Below are 13,771 nucleotides of genomic sequence, written 5' to 3' on the forward strand. Positions count from 1 at the left end.
TATTAACACATACCGTTTTTATTAAATAAAATAACTCGATTACATTTTTTCAGTTTTATACAGTTTTTTTCACAATATTTTGAAGTAATCACTTGTCATCTTGTCAATCAAATTATAAATATTTCCTGCTATGCGTTCCAGTTGTAGCAACTTATTTCTTTGTAAAATAAAATAAACTACTTTGAAATTAAAATGACAGACACATCTATCACTGTCAAGGATCTTCTCGTTGGACACACTATAGTAAAAGATCTGATGTAAGTAAAAACTCAGTTACTTACAAAATTGGTTTAAAATTGATTTGTTAAATTGTTTAGTTAATGATTCATGCTATTTTCTATCCAACCCCTCATAATAAAAAATATTGAAGGCACGTATAGCTAATAAATCCATTAAAAAATATTTACGATTTTTGAGAGATATTTTCAATTTGCCCGACATGCCTGACAGGCACAAGGGGAGATGTGACAGCTATGGACCGTCAGGCACTCCCCTAGGTCGTTATCGTAATACATCATCATATAAGCGGTATTTATATCCCCAGAGATACAATAGATGTCAATATATTATTTACAAATTAAATATTTCAAAAAATATATGTTTGTTTTGTATCTATTTTTATGTTGTTGTGAAAGGCTGTCCCAAACATTTTCTATTGATAATTCTTAAATCGTTAATTTTTAAAAAATTAAACTTATACCATTAAATTCTACTTAAAAAGATGCTTTGGAAATGTTTTCATAAAAATACAAAATTTTCCATAGCAAAAAAATGGCTTTAAAAAATGCACATTATTGAAAAACACCCTCTAACTCCAAAAACGGTAACTGATACTGATGTTCGGTTATTACCATCATGTTTTGATAAGAATTGAGCTCCAGACACTGATATTAGTTTTCGTCTATCTCAGAAAAGTGTATTTTCCTTTAAAAATGTCGAATTTCGCCCACCCTGTACAACCAAATGATGCCAAAAAATGGATTAAAGAACATAAAGATTACTTAAGAAAGGGCAACTTTGACAAATCTAAGATTTGGCAGCATTCATGGGACACAGTGCACAGAATAGATTTTTACAATACAAAATTTATAATGAAAGATGTGATAGGCTCTAAAATAGCGATGGGAACTATCGAATGAATTAGACTATCGAATGGTTACTGAATGAATGATTTCAACTATCGAATGGCTTTATTCGAATAAAATAATTCATTCATTTGTATACTAAGTGACAACCTCGCCGTGCGACTAAATGGTTATCGTTGCGCCACGAGCCACGACTATCGAATGTTTTTGATAAATGAAATTTAGTATTCGTTTGATTTTTGTGTGCGTCAGTGGCATTATTAGTTCTTCCAAATTTTTATAACTTCGCCTTGTAAATACTATGCTATTTTTGCGTTTATTAAAATATTTAAAATATAAAATAGTAGTTTTTTTTTAATTGACGATTGTGTGCGAAGTGGTCAAAATTTTTCCGAAAATTTGTGTGATTTTCCGTAGCCCGATATTTCAATTATTTAATTTTATATGGTCTATTATGGTTAGGTTAGATTGCATTTTTTAATGGGAAATTTTGAGAAGTAACAATTTTGAAGAGATGAAATGAACAATTAATTTTAAAAATACATATTTGTATTTTGGATGTTTTAATAATATGAATTAGTTGAACTTAATAATCATATTTAAGTAATGTCACAAGTAATGTGGTTAAGTAAATGGTTATTGAACTCAAATTTTGGGGTGAGAAAATTAAATTGAAAGTTTTACACGTGCCAATTTAAAAAAAAGTTAACAATGTTTGTATTTTATTTATGCTAATTCTCTTACATGTAGTTTTTTGCGAATATTTCATTTATTTTTTAAAGTAAATGCCAGTAAAAGTAAATATTATTTTTAAATAGTAATATAAAGTAATAAAAAGTAATATAAATAATTTTGATTTCTAATTTTTTATTTATATTTTCCTTCCATTACACTGCATACTTAGAAAATTAATAAATGTTTATATTTCATGATTTTAAAATTTGTTGTTGATATAACAAATTAGTTCTGTAACTATTATTATTTAATAAACCAACGTTGCTATTTAGAGACTATATTATTTTTAAATAGGATCTAATATAAATACTTTTGACTTCTATTTGTTGTTTATATTTTGCTACTACTTAAAAAAAATGTTTATATTATTAAATGATTTTAAATTTTGTTGTTAATAGGTATAACAAATTATTACTGTTATTATTATTTATTAAACCAGTCTTTGCTTAAAAACATTAAAAATAATTTTCCTACATCTAAAATAAAAAGTATTATTGCAGTGTAATAACAGAATATTAATAAAAAAATGCAAAACATTAGACATACTATCCCTAACTAACTAATCCTAGAGCATAATATTCTTTGCTAATACCAGGGTTGCCATATTTAGAAGAAGAAAAAGCGGGACGCACTGAATGACCGCCGGAGGTGAAAATGTTTGGGTGCCACGCCCAAAAATGTTTATTTTAATATCTTAAATAATAATTTATTGAGGGATTGTGGTATAAAAAATGTTTTAAAATGAAAATACACAAGCACTAAACGAAAAATATAATAAACATATTAACATTATTTATATTTTATTAAAAAATAAGATAGTATATAGGTAGGTAGTTGTTTTTTTATCAACAAAGGGGATAATATAAAGTTAACATGATTGCTAAGAAATTATAATAAATGCTGACGATAACCACTATTACCGATTATTCTCAGGTCCGTACTCAAGAAAACCCCCTCGATGATGGCCATTTTTTGTTACCAGACGTCTGTAAAATATATTTTAAAAAGTCCGTATTAAAAAAAAAATTAAATAAGTTGGTATCGATATCTGAACAGCTATACATTTGGTGAATTTTCCAAGTAGCATATTTTGTAGAAAAAAAAAAAATATAAAATTTGTGCACAAAACTTATGATTCTATAATTATTAATAGTTTTTGAGTTATTTTTTTAATAAAATAAATGTTACACATTTTGTACATATTTCCCTGTATATTGGAAACAAATGAAATTTTGGCAACTCTGTAAACGTAACTTTATTGAGCACAAAAATGCGCAACTTTTTCTAATTTAACAAACCTCGTATCTTTTTGGTGGATTATTCTGTATATGAAAATAGTTTAATATACCTACCTCTCTTTTTCTTTTATTTTTTTGCAAAATGGAACACGCAGCCGCCGCTGTATTTTCCAGGGAAAAGTTCTTGATTTTTTTAACATCGTTAACACCGTTGTCAAATTCTCGGGAATTTCCGTCATTGACGACATTGACCACATCATCTTCAAAAACACCACAATTTACCCCTAGCCAGTCAATCTCATCAGAGGACACTGAGGAATCTGAATCCATTTTGTTGCAAAAAAAAAGAATTAACCTATAATTATATAATTACGTATAATATTAAAATGTACGTAATATGCAGCAAATTAACTCAACATAACGCGTTTGATCTCGGGTAAAGCACTCACTGCACGGACCACGGACACGGAGCAAGGAGCAAGTACACCTTCTACCTTCTGTGAAGTACACCAAACACCAAAGTACAAGTACACCACAGAACAGAAGTACACTACAACAAGGTCTTTTAAAATTAAAGACAAAAGACCTTGCGACAAAACGTAAGCGACAAGCGACTAAATCCCGTGAAAGAAAAAGAAGAGAGAAAGAAGAATCAGTAGGAATGGCAATGATGCATCGATATGTCATGTATTTAAACCGTCGATACTTGAAACGGTGAGGCGAACACGAGGCGATAACAGAGTTTACGCATGATGCCATTGTCTCCTACTATAGTGGCGAAGGAAGATTTTGGGAATTTGAAAGCAGAGAACGAGATGCGGGACAAATCGGGACAGTCTCGGGCCGCGGGACATATCGGGACACATCGATTAAAATCGGGACAGTCCCGCCTAAATCGGGACGTCTGGCAACCCTGGCTAATACCAACTAATACGAATATATGGCAACAGCGCCCTTCATAATGTATTTTCTTTGTAAATACTAGCACCTCAATAAAAAAAATAATGTGTCCTTATCTTTATTTGACTCCGCAAAAAATCAAAGATGCCGGCTTCTTTCATAGCATTGCCACCGACCGCTGTCGGGTTTCTAGGAAAGAAACCTAACTAAAATCCAGTTTATATTTCATTAAAATCGATCCTGACGAATAAATGAATTTGATAAATGAATGAATTTTATAAATTAATGGTTTTTGCTGCCGAATTACTAGAATACAATATTTCAAGGCAGATGAGGCATCTATTCGATAATTTTTATTCGAATAGTTTTCGACGAATGTTTTCTTACTAGCTATCGAATTATTCGAATGAATTGCAACTATCGAATGTTTCGATAGTATTCATTCGATAGTTCCCACTACTACTCTAAAAGAAAAATAAAAGAGACTTTTTTAATACAATCTAATAAAAATAAATGTATTGCTCATGCATCTGTAGATGTTAGTAATGTATGGCAATCGCTTCTTTGATTTTAAAGAACATAACATAAATAATCATAACATGCCTAAAAATTATAAACAATTTAAAAATAATCATACAGAAAGTTTGAACCTTTTTGGGTTTATCTTATATTAAGTAATTAGATGTTATCAGGTAGTAATTGTTAATTTTGAAGTTTAACTTGGATATAATGCCATTTTAACAGAACGTCAACGGTTTGTGTAGACGTATCTGTTTTAAAACATCTAAAGTGTTCTCGAATAGTCGCATTTAGATATTTTAAACAGTTTTTTTCTTTGTTCTTTGTGTTTTTTGCTTTTGACGACGGAAAGAGATATACTTTCCGAATCGTTAAGCATTTTTTTGTCCGTTAGGCAAATTTGTTTATTAGTAAGCCACTACTGACAATAGGTCTGTCAACAAAATTTAGTTTTCTACTGCAAATTATAAATTTGTACATATTGAAAGACCGTACAAAGTTTGAAAACAAATACTCATATACTTTTCGAGTTATTCGTAATTCAATTTGAATCCTTTCGTCGAGGCGGGAAAACGCTGCCACGAGAGCTACCATGGGTGTGACGTCACATGCTCGCTAATCGCGCGTAGCATAGACAAACAGAAAAATTAAAAGACTGCCAGAAGACATACGACGCGCAGGCAAATGTACCTGTAGCGCATCGACGCAAGTGCCGAAATACGTCCATCTAGCTATCTGTGTTTCGACACTAGTCCGTTAGTCTTAGCATATTCAGAAAGAACACGCTAACCTCCAGCGTTGCCAATTTGTGGGGAATTCCCCAAATTTTGGGGAATCCGGAGCCGATTGGGAGTTTTGTGGGGATTTTAGCAATAGGGGGTGAAAATAAGGGGAGTTTCAACATTTTATTGCTGATTGAAAATGGCGTAAAATTTTTAGCTTTAAAAACGGAGCGGGACGATATATCTTTCCCAACTTAAAAATTATAATCTGCTTTTTACTTGTGCTTCCCTTTGCAAATGCTTCAGTTGAAAGAAAATTTAGTGACCTCAAATTATTTAATGACTACTAGGGAAGGGATTAAAAAACAAGGAGGTAATTTACAGTTTAATCTCTCTAACATATATATAATAAATATTGTATTTTTATTAAAATTATTTTTTTTTTGTTAAAATAATCATATGGGGAATTTTTGGTGAATCGGGACATTTTTCTCCCCAAATTGGCGAATTTTATTTAGATTTTTGGGTAGTTTAGAAAATTGACATTGGCAACGCCTCTAACCTCATTCTTTTGTTTGTTGTTTGTTCAAAAAGCGGCACGCGGCGTAGTACAAGGCTTGATCATTTTTTAAGAAATTTTTGATTGTTAATTTTATTTTCTGCAACTAAACAGTTGTTTTTTATTAAAAAATAGCAGACAAAGGTAAGAAAGGTAATGTCCATGCAGAAGTTTTTATTTCACAGGCTATTCTTTCTAGAAATTATACCATCCAGCCCTCCTATTTAATTATTAAATAAAAGTGTGAAAGAGATATCAAGGGCTATTCTGTTAAAATGTCATCCGACCAGTCTAGGCCCTGTTGTGAACCAGAAGGTGTGCTAAGTTGGATGTTGGATATAGAATGGAAGGAATATCATGGCCGAGAACAAGGCATAATTGTATGTCCCTTGATGTAGGGGGGTAGGTTTGTTTCGAATAGGCAGTAAAACCAAAAATTCTACTGTGAATCTTCATATTCTAGGCCTGTAAAGGTAAATAATTCCTGGAGCCATCTCGAGGTATAGTACTCAAGTCGGAGCGAATCAATTGATAGCACGATGAAAAGAAATAATAGCCAGCATAAAACTGTAAATATGTATATAACTAGTACTATGTAGCTATTTAACTGTAAGTACAATGTAGCTAGATATTAGTAGAATAGGGGTATTATAAATTAATACAAAATACAATAATTGGTCATTCTTTCCATTCCCATTCAATTCTTCCCATTTAATCGTTTTCCCATAAAAAAAGGAAAATTAAAATTAAGAGTGCCCTTAACCAAAAATAGTGAAATAAATGGAAATAGTCAAATTTTATATTAGCGTGTAAGACTTTGAATAAAAAGGTGTAAAAGGATTATAAATGCTGTATTTATATCCTTTAGTATCATGATAATATAAAAAATTTGAGTAGGTATCTCCATTTATATCACTGTTTTTGGTTAAGGGCACTCTTAGTTTTAATTGCCTTAAAAATAATAAGTATAATAATAATTTAAATCTCCCGCTCTTTCATAGTTCGTACCTGTAGCCAAGTAGAGGGCGCTAAAAGCGCAATCTCCCAACATTTTACCACGCGATTCACCACTCTCTAAACTATTAACTTTCTCTATGGCGCGTAGCGCTTTACCAGAGACATAACAGACGGATCCGTTGCGCCGTTTTCTTGTATCCCTGTCTAGATTTAATTAGATTAGTTAGATATAGTTGTAGTCAAGTTTTATCTGTACTACAAGTTACGCCACTGTATTCAGAATTATTTGTACCGATTCTGTTTTACGCTTAGTCATAAACGACCCTTGAATTATTATTAGTCGATGGAAAGTCCTTATTGTAAAATTATATAGCCTCTGTTCAGACACGTTTGTATTTTACGCAAACAAAGGATCTACTAGGTATAGTTTTAACACTTAATCACACTTTTTAATTCAATTCAGTTCCAAGATGTCGCTTTTTACTCTACTTTTCAACACGCACTTTACTTTTTACCTCTCTAAGTTCCAGACAGTTCAGAGTCGGCAATTTTTATATAAATTTTATATATTCAAATCTTTCCATTCAATTTCGAATGTCTTTTTACAATGTACAGTTCACCGACTGCTTGGAAATTGATTGCTTCTGTTCAACAGGCGCTGACTTGGTTCGAGTATAAAGAGTGTAACACTATAAAGTATTTGATATCATGTACCCCCTCCTGATGGTTTCATAAACTTTATATCTTGTGGGTATGGAGGACGCGCAAGCGATGTTGCAATTTTTGAAGATTGTGGATATTTAAAAGTTCTTCCAGAAAATTGCGTTATTATGGCAGACCGAGGTTTTAAACAAAATGAAACATCCCTAAGGGAAAAAAATGTACATTGATCAGACCTCCAAGTGTTATAAGTAATGTAAAAATGACCAAGGATGACGTTCTGTTTACAAAACGAATTGCAAGTGTGCGAATACATATTGAACGTATAATAAATCGCTTGCGACATTTTAAAATGTTAGGACCCCACTCTACTATTTCTTCAGCAATGGTTCAAAAACTAGATAACATAGTTAGTATTTTCTGTGCCATAATAAACTTACAAAAACCCATTAAGATTATACTATGTATGTTTCTAAATAAAACAATGGTTTCCTAAACGATATTTTTATTAAGATCTTAAATGTTTATTCAGTAAAAACTGCATACAGTAATTTAAAAATGTTGGTTTTGTGACGACTTTTTCTGTCATCACTCAAACAGAAAGAAAAAGGTATCCGTTGCTCAGGGTTAGAGGAGAGCTGGGTTCGTAGGTAAGGCTTGGGACCTGTGGTGACTTAATAATGTTGTTAAATAATAAAATAAAAGTAATAATGTATAGGCTGCAAAGATTCTAAAATTGATGTTAAGTATTCAAATAGTAATGGTCAAAGACAGAAAAGGGCGCCACTCACTTTGGGTATGAAAAGGTAAAGTAAGAAACCAGTAAGAAAAATTTGATCATGAAATAGCTAAAATAAAATAATCAACAGCAATAAGGGTCTATTATGTTCATCAAGAATAAAAAGTCAGATATAACTATCCTACGTGAACATTTATTTAAAAACGAACACAATTATCAATCAGTTTAAACCCAGTTTCAATTATCCCAATGAAATCGTTAGTTGCTTTAAGTAAACTCAAATTTAGTTAAAGTTCTCTTCAGTATACTATACTACGTAATATATAAACAGGTGAAATTTATGTAAGTACCAATACGATGATGTTTCGAAACAAATCGTGTACAATAACCTTCAAAAATGAATCCGTGTTAGCGATTCTCACATAAAAGATCATACTGAAGTAAAACGTACCGTTAAGGACAAAGCATGACTTATAATGTTAACTAAAAGGTAAATTTTGACTATAATATATGGAATAAATGACAACAATTCACAGAGATATTCAAAATATTATCTCAAAGTAAAAAAAATTTAGGGAATACCTTGTGTGTTGAACTTAGAACTTATCTGTATTTTTTTTTTAATTTATGACGTAGTGAACAGATAGGCAGGCAGTCTCCAGACTAACGGAAGTGGATGTAGACTCTTCGATAGTAGCAGGAGTCTTCGATATCAGTAGAATAAATGTAGAGTCATAAATACTGTCTCAAAAGTGGTTACTCATATGCCAATTACTTATACGTCAATTTCTTATACGCCAGTTACTCTATATAAAAAAACTCTCAGAACAGTCACCGAATACCAAAAAAAACTTACGGTCTGAAAATCAGCTGTACACATTCCAAAATATAGCCAAACTATATGCTGATCCAAACCAGTAATGCACAATCAAACATTATCAAAATAAATAAAAACGGAATAACTGAATTCTAAATTTAGTTAGACATGGCGATACAAAATGGTAGATACACTTACTGTGATCTTATTCCAGGAAAAGGCCAAAAAAACACGAACTAGGCTCTGAACAGTATATTCTACGGATTTCAAATCTCCACTTTTGGATACCCGTGCCTTTACTGTTAGGAAAAGTGTTTCAGAAAGCCCTTTTTCTCTGAGATTCGTCGGACGCTGAACCACGCGTCTTTTTCTGATCTCCTTCTCTCGGAAAAAACCTCCTTCCTCCTTTTCGCAAAACGGAAGTCTTCCAATTGACAGGTCATATGACCAAAGGCAATTAAGTGAACTCTATCGTCTATACTGAATGAAATTTGTTTTTATGGAAAGGAACCGCTACCTGTACTGAATGAAGTTTAACATCTAGCGAATAGATGGCGCCAGCAATATTAAAATTTGGAATTTTATAAAAAGAAAAATAAAACGCTACAGTTTTCCAAAAGTGTATGGCAGAGTCAATAAGACCTTTTGTAAAATCGTCATCATATTTAACGTTGATAACAGTAATAATTTCCTTGCCTTTGTAGTTTCAAAATTGGGGTGTGCTACGCAAAATATTCCCTTTTCAACACCTCTTGCTAACATTTGCAGATTTATTTGTGCTAAGTATTTTTCCCTATTTCGTTATTGTTATTAACATATTGTAAAAAGGCTTTAACACCACTGGATTCAACTTGCTTTGAGAAACTCAAATACCATATTGACATCTACCTGCGGTAAACTATGTGAATCTCCTTTCTGGAAACCCTCCTCCATATTTAGCAACAAATACAACGTCTTTTACGGTATTCAAAACAACAAAAATAATAATGTAACTGCTGTAAATGTCGACTGTACTTCAATACCTTGTATTGAAGTGCATTGAGTGTCACAGTCAAACTGAATCACGGTCTTGCCGTCGCAAGTCGAGCAGCGTGCGGCAGGCATGTGACATCAGGCCAATGAGAGCGCGTTTATTTAATTTGAACGGAGCGCATAACTTTAATAGTCTCTCTTGTCAAAGGAGTTTTTTTTTTGAAAAAAAAAGTTATTTAATTGGTATTATAATACTAAAACATTAATATTTTACCGCTTTTAGTGCAATTTTTTTTTAGCGAACAGACCTATTGGTCTCCGTTGAATTAACCCTTAACTGGTCCGGCGTCTTCTGACAGACTACGCCAAATAATTAACTGAGTCTCATTAGTTACTGGGACCGCCCACACGATTAACGTTCTAGCTAATCCTGCCCCTCTAGGTCAACAATTAATAGCCATATTTGTGTTCAAGCTGGATTAGTTTTTTAGAAGTTCTGGAAGAAGTTACTGAAGCCGTAGTCTCGCAGACGACGCCGGACCGTTTGTGTAATATTTTATGTTTGACAAATTTTTGTAAAATATGACCGAGTCTTCTAAAGATTGCATTTAGGAGACTCTAGTTATGAGGAAACTCTATTAAAATGATATGATGAGGACTGTGACCAACTGTGAGAGTGACAATATGACAATCTGCCAGACAAATGCGTTTGACAATGTCAAGTATTCCACGTAGAATACTTGCAATTCCTGTACAACCCGAAGACGCCCACTGGAGATATTTTTATCCTAGAGTTCTTATCCTAGTCAAAGACAATGTTATGTCCTAGTTAATTATTTTTAACGCCTGGAATGTACGAATCCATTATTTAAAACATGTTCAGGAAAACAATTTAATTCGCTTCATGTAACTAAAAACGTTTTCTTTAACTCCAGTTTTATAACTTATTTTTTTACCATATAATATTAAAAACTTATTTCTATACTGTAATGACTGTTAGTAATTTGGTTTTATTTTTAGAGTTTAGTAGAAACCTATATTGTTTTTTTTTCAAATTTATATGTATGTTATTTTATTTTGTACTATATTTTCTGCGTGTTTGTATTAATTGAACTCATTTTTGTCTAGATTAGTTTAAAAATACATAATGTAATATATAATGAAGTAAAAATTGTTATTTTTTAGTTTTTGTGTGTTTTTTAACGTTTTAGGAAGGCGTAGTCCTACAGACGACGCCGGACCGTTTATGATACATATCTGTTACCGGACCAGTTAAGGGTTAGCACAACAGTGTTTACAAAAAATAACTGTTTTATTTTGTAGATTTTCTTACAGCGGCGAAATACCCATAGGACTTGGAAAGATGAAACCGCCACACAGAGATACAGACACATTTTTTACAAATGATACCAACATCGCAGTAGTGATACTAATGAGAGAATCTAATTTGAGACTTCCCTTTGTAACTGTATATCACGCACGTTCATTAAAAAACTACCCCCCAAAAAACGACTTTAATCAAATTTAAAACCACCCTCTGCACCCTCACGAAATATCAAACAATTTGTATTCTTCGTGGTTACAAAATAATCACCCCCTGGCGTGTCATACTTCAGAGGGTGTGTGTGTGTGTAGTTATTTCTATTAAATCACGGGGGTGGAAACCATGTTGGACCTACCGTATCTTATATATCGACGGCTAATAGTAGGGGTTGTATAATGGGTCCATCTACATCGCCTCTCCCCTACGTACGTGAGAAGGATCCATGAATCTGGACTTATGGGGGGGCATATTGTAAAAGAGATATAGAAGATTGAGGAGAATAATATTTCGATATCTGATATACACGATAGTGTGTAGTACATCTAACACACACAGCCACATTTTTTAATTTTATTAATTACGTTTCTTTATTGTTTTTTTTTGCAAGAAAAACACAAAAAGTCATTTTTACTCCAAATAGAACAATAGTATATTGTTTTATTAGGAGTAAAAATTGCACTAATTGCGGCGAGGCTGTACGTTTGACATACAGCCAAGGCACAAATGTTATTTTTACTCCGAATAGAACATCCCAAGTAGCAAAAAGGAATTCTAAAAGGATTGAATTATTTTATAACAGTCGGATAGCGTTGTCTTAAGGACTGCTTGATTTTATTAAGCGTTTGGTTTCGACCATTCTGTTTTTTAATAAAAGTTGTCATATTAAACTATTTTCTAGTGGTTTTTACAACGTATCCTATAACGCATTAAACGATAATTTCTTTTAGTATGATATAACACTTAATAAGACAATGCTATATGATGTAATATAATCATTTTAATCTGACGCTAGATCCATGCGCTTTGGGAAAATACTTGCCTTCTGTCTTTATTCAGTACATCTTATTTTACGTTTCGTACACACGAAAATCGGCACCCAAGACCAGTAATGCCGACCCCAGTATTTGCGAATGGCAATTAGCGATACGTTAGACTGCCAGAATGCTGACGTCACGAATGTCAAATTGGTTTCCAAACAAGGTTTAGTTCTTTCATATTTCTATTGAGCTCTTCCAAATGACGTCACAGGTTAATATAAAATGTAAAAAACAGATGATTGCCGACCACCGCCGACTTTTGTGTCTGGTATTTTCAATACGCCTATGATGGTTGCGCATGTTGCAAAATCTGTGAATTTTTAGTGAACAGACCTATTACATGTTTCGTCTTTTGAATAGATAAATGCACTGTAGTTGCTAAAATCGATTTACATAACGAAGTTTATACATACGAATCTGTCATGTACACTAAACTAATTTCGATAGTAATTACCGCTAACCCTGTTACATGCCTAACGTTATCAACGAATAGACTGTAATTGAGCAAATTATATACGACTTAGATAATCTATCTAGCTGTTACGGTAGAATAAGCTTTGTGAATATTAATAAGGAAATATTGAATAATTTGATATTCATACTCAATATATTAAAAAATATATTCTTTGTGAAAGCGTTTCGAAATTGACAGTTTTTGATATTTATTTGAGATTCGAAATGACATTCTTTTAGGCACTAGTATCTAAAAGTGACACTTGTTTAGGCACTAGTGCCTAAAAGTAAAAAATGAAGCGTTAGAAACAATGAAAATATTTATTTATTATAAATCTTAAAAGTACAATTATTTAAATTATTAAAGTATTATTAATACAAGAGGCATCCAACTTTTCGTCTCTAAGAGAAATGCAAGTTGTAGGAGTCGGAATAAGTAAATTTCTTGTACTGGCAATGCTGGTAGCCTCTCCTTCTACGTGAACTGATTTAATTTCTTATTTGGCGTATCTTTCTGTTCCATGATTCTATTTGCTATTTCGGTTTTCTGTTCAATTAAATTTTCAATGTAATCTTCAGCAACCGAGCTTGATCGCCAACCTCCATGTCGCTTTAAAACTGTTATGTCCGCTCCTGAATCTGCCAGCATTGTTGCAGAGCTGCGCCGGAAACAATGACCAGTGTATTCAATGGCGTTGGAGAGTCCGAGAAATTCCGCTATCTTTTTTTGGCATACCCCCAATTGTATTGATTCCAACTGGCAGGGTACAGCATTGATTTTTTCGATACGTCAAGAAAAATCGCTGATGTGTCACAATCGTTGAGTGGTCGAAGTTTTGCGTACTTACGAAATACATGTAAGAAATTGATACCATCTATTGGTCCCTCACTAATCGTAAACACTCTTGGAAAATGAGTTTTTATATTCGGAATCTTCACACTAATAAATGACTGACAGTCTTTAATGGCATCTACGATCAAAAACGTGATTTCTTCCCTCCTACATGCTCCAAATACTCCAACGATTAAGACAACTTTAGCTAACAGGAATTCT

General features: G+C 32.5%; 2 long non-coding RNA genes across 2 annotated transcripts; one reads left to right on the forward strand and one right to left on the reverse strand.

Moving 5' to 3' along the window:
• Nucleotides 1–2,789: 2,789 nt before the first annotated feature.
• LOC115883394 lies at nt 2,790–3,628 on the reverse strand. The gene is made up of 3 exons (XR_004050371.1): nt 3,471–3,628; nt 3,173–3,413; nt 2,790–2,806 (listed from the first exon to the last, which is right to left on the reverse strand). It is a non-coding gene; the product is annotated as an uncharacterized LOC115883394 (long non-coding RNA).
• A 2,235-nt stretch (nt 3,629–5,863) lies between these two features.
• LOC115883396 lies at nt 5,864–6,304 on the forward strand. Its single transcript, XR_004050372.1, has 3 exons — nt 5,864–5,902; nt 5,958–6,160; nt 6,222–6,304. It is a non-coding gene; the product is annotated as an uncharacterized LOC115883396 (long non-coding RNA).
• Nucleotides 6,305–13,771: the final 7,467 nt, after the last annotated feature.

This window comes from Sitophilus oryzae, unplaced genomic scaffold, assembly GCF_002938485.1.
Source record: "Sitophilus oryzae breed Bouriz unplaced genomic scaffold, Soryzae_2.0 scaffold_1898_pilon_pilon, whole genome shotgun sequence".
Lineage (NCBI taxonomy): Eukaryota > Metazoa > Arthropoda > Insecta > Coleoptera > Curculionidae > Sitophilus > Sitophilus oryzae.